The sequence below is a fragment of the Lytechinus pictus genome, chromosome 12, assembly GCF_037042905.1.
Source record: "Lytechinus pictus isolate F3 Inbred chromosome 12, Lp3.0, whole genome shotgun sequence".
Lineage (NCBI taxonomy): Eukaryota > Metazoa > Echinodermata > Echinoidea > Temnopleuroida > Toxopneustidae > Lytechinus > Lytechinus pictus.
The window spans coordinates 14167512-14171896 of NC_087256.1; positions in this window are offsets into that span (position 1 = coordinate 14167512).

Sequence of the window (4385 nt, forward strand, 5' to 3'; positions counted from 1 at the left end):
TTCTTCTTGTTCTTGCCCTGACCCACAAGAGGAAAGCTCCCGGGGGCTCCAGGGAAATTATGCCTAATGTCAATAACGTGCTTAATCTTTACAGAAAAGACACTGGTTTATCCAACATTTAATGATTAGTTTACTGTAAAAGAATTATGGGCATGTCAGTAATAAAATATGGGACCTCCTTTCAGAGATGATTTTCAGAGTACTCAGTTTGAGATATAATAACAAGCTACTGGTATTATCTTTCTGACAAACTTTCAGAATACCGTGTTGGAGAACCATAGTGCATATTTGTACAGTATGTTTTTATTTGTATCATGGAAGCCTGTCAGGGTGTATTTACTTTTACAGTGAGGCCAAATTCTGTAAGAAAAACCATTACTCTGTCAAAGGCCTACAAGTCACCTCGTGAATATTCATGAATACTCGGATATTGCAGCCCCTCAAGCAAGTTGTAAGCATGACACTGACAAGATTTTGGGGCCACATCGCCCGAACCCAAATTCTGAGTACCCCCCCCCCCCCGCATGACCTACAATTATGTACAACAATAGACAGATGAATCTACATGTACCTGTAGTCTGTACATAAATGTACCTGTTTTTGTGTGTACAGTAAAATGGACTATAAAATATAAAAGCAAGGTTGGATTTCCATTTTTAATATTTCTTTTATTTTTTGCATGAAATACTTTTGTGAACAACAATGAAGTCTGAGTATTTTGTTTTCAAGCACTGGAATAGATACAGAGTGAGGTTTTACTTGACAATGTTGACATACTGAGCAGGCTTAATGTGGAATTGATTGCACAGAAGATTAGGGACTCAATTTTGGTGCATTTGTTTGGGCTACAAATGCAAATATACTCATCATCACCCAGTAATGCATCCCCTGTGTGGTAACACCTTAAAACTGATTGTAACTCTTCAGGGTTATCATTGATATAGCTTCATGGTGCTATAAATCATGCTGCTTCGACCATTACCTGTACATCGATGTAATGTATACTGTAGGCCTATACATGAATTATGATCTGTATGGTCCGAAGGTCTGAGCTCCAATTTTCTTCGCCAAAAACTGCTCAAGCATTGATTATCCGAGAGTTTTAAATTTTTCATACAAATAAGGGAAAAGAAAGAGATTAATCAATGGGATTTTTTTTATGTTCCATGAATTATCGTTCCTTCACTATAATACTATTCAACAATTGTCCTGTTTGACTAATAATTATGCAGATACTGTGTATACATGTAAAAACCCCTTTTTAAACAGAAGGGCTAATTCTGTTTAAATTGTTTTACACAATGCACTAGAAAATTGTGTTGCAAAAGTCAATTTGAATATTTTTCATATTTGAAGAAAAAGAATGTGATGAAAGATATACTTGACTTTAAAGAAAATACGTGTATTTTTCAAGTTGTGTAATTTAGGCTTTCATTTGTTCTGTTTTTACTAAAATTTTATATTAATTTTTCCCTTATTAATATTTTTGAATATTGTCATAATTTTCCAATTTCTCTCTATATTTTTTAGGGATTTCAGCAACAACACCATGAAGACTATTCGAGGTGGTGCTTTTACTGGACTGGATTCTGTTCAAACATTGTAAGTTAAGAACCAAGAATTAAATTTTATTGGACACGTTTTGAGTGCAGATATATATTGGTATGTGCTTGCAATGGTGGTGAGGAAATGCTCAGTAAAAACAGCACTCTATCATACTGTACCTTTTCATTTCTGTCTTGAAAAGAAACTTTGTGTTACTTTGCTAAATTCTTTCATATAGTTCTATAAAGAAGCGGGATAATTGACAAGTTCTGTATGGTCTTTTTCATGGTTTTTAGATTACCTGCTTTTTTATGTGAATCACATTATTAAACTTCTCACAATTAAAGCCCTGAAAATCTAAGTAGACAATGATCAGTTTACTACTTCTGGATCCAAAATTCCTTTCAATAAACAAAATATTTATATCAAACAGTCCGAACAAACTTTAGGAATGATGTCAGTAAAATTTTAGTAGGCTTACTAATACTATGCATATTTTATAAGTAAGTGATTTTTACCAAATTTACGTACAATAGTCAGTTCTTGTATAGCGCATAACACATTATAAATAACGTCTCTATGCGCTTCCAAAGGACTTGGATATTATTACCCTGGCTTTAGCCCCGCAGCCTTTTACAGCGCTGGGGCATTTCAAGGAATAAATTCCTGCCAGGTACCCATTCACCTCACCTGGGTTGAGTGCAGCACAATGTGGATAATAAAATTTCTTGCTGAAGGAAATTACGCCATGGCTGGGATTCGAACCCACGACCCTCTGTTTCAAAGTCCGGAGACTAATCCACTGGGCCTCAACGCTCCAAGGTACATACATGTACAATGTACATGTATGTATATTTGTCTACATGTATGTTGGTTTCATGCCTACTGTGTATTATTTTTAGATTTGGTGAATTGAAATAAATAATGCACCGCACCAGGGAGTTTTTCTCTTTCCTGACCACAACATTGAGCCAATGTATGGTGCTGTAAAATCATCAAGACCACACTGTGTCCTTCACCTGTATCTCAATTTACCAGTGTGGTTTCAAAGTAATTTTGGGCCCAGTTCCTTTGCAATGGCAATTATTTAGGCTTTCCTACATGTATATTATTTAAATAGTATTAGATGCTGAAAGTGAATGGGGAGCCCTGTATAGGATTATTTCATAATTGATAATCAACCTACTTGCATTTTCATTTTCAGATAACAATTTACATGTCAAATTATAGATCTACTGTAAGTATGTGGTATGACATCCTTTTAGATGTTCCTTTAAAAAAGCAGCCTAGCGCAGTGTATCCAAAATACAGTCCAGAGTCCTTTCAAAAATCCTTTCAAGGAACTGGTACCAAGCAAACAACAACACATGAAATCTGAAAGTGTGAATTTTGAGAAAGAGGTCTGACACAAAGGCATAAAATTTACAAGTTGCTCAGAGAGCTTTTGTGTTTTGCAGGAGCCATTTGAGATTCAGCAGAAGTAGGCCTACAGAGTTTCATCTATTCGAGCTTGCCTACTTGTATTGGTTGTATTTCAGTTTAAAAAGCATTGGATTAGCAATTTAGAATGCCCTCTGCTGGAAATGGTTTTGCTATGAGGGGTGATATGAAATAAATTTTAGAAACAAATTTACACGCACCAATTCGCAAATAGGATGCTCTACTGAGTAACCATGCAATAATATTCTTTTTTTTAATGCTTAATACACAGGGGCCGCGGAAGCGAGGTAGGGGGGGCTTCAGCCCCCCATTTTTTTTCCAAAACTGTGTACAAAAACGTCAAAATTGCTATATGATTGGGATTTTTTGCATGGTCAGCCCTCCCACTTTTGGCTCAGCCCCCCCCCCACTTTGAAAACCATTCCGCGATACATTGGAACAACATAAGTGCTTTATTACCCCGGCCATGCAAGACATGGGTTTGAAGATAGAGGTTGCAAAAATAAAGTTAATACAGGTCTGTAAGTGTAGGGTGATGTAGGCGTGCATTTACAAGTGAGAATGTTCTTAGTACGGGATCCTCGATGCACGCATCTATAAAATAGATAATGCATTTTTTGTTCCACTGCAATGTCCAGCTCCAATCTGAATTGGGTTTTCATAGCATACAACAGGATACAGTCCTGATGTGGTGCCTTCCATAGGAGAGCCCATCGACTATTGTACTCCGCACAATGGGGTCAATTTGCCATGGAACTTCAAAGAGAGAAAGGCATTCCCCTAGCCAGTACATTGAAAGGATGTCTAATTCTATGGTAAAGTAACACTCAAAGGATTAGTCAACACAGGTGAGGGGGAGAGATGGAGGGGGGGGGGGGGTTAGAATGTGAAAGCAGAGCAAATACAGATTGTATTTACTCCAGTTTGAATTTTAACAACTGTATTTGACTGGAGTACCTGGATTGAGTTGTAGTACCAAGTGCAGTTTTTGTCCCTGATTTGGTAGTCATATTTAGGGGGGCTTTTTTTTTAAACATCATTCACATACTGAACCCCACTAAGTTTCAGATCATAGTAATTCTTTTATCATTTACACAGATCACAAAAAAAACTACTACTAATACATTTTTTGCATCGATTTTGCAAGCACCATGTAGCCTACATTTACATGTAAGATCTATCGATTTGTGGAAATTCTCCAAACTGAGCCATGTGGCTTTGTGCATGTGTTTGTCCATTAGTACATTAGCTCCATGGTCTGATGACCTTATTACAGCTACATTGTGTCATTATCCTACATTTTGGATGTAAAATTTAATGTGAGCTGTCACTTCATATAAAAAAAGAAAATTACAGCATGACATTGAATTATTTTCATGAACTGTCAGCTGTGTCTAAAA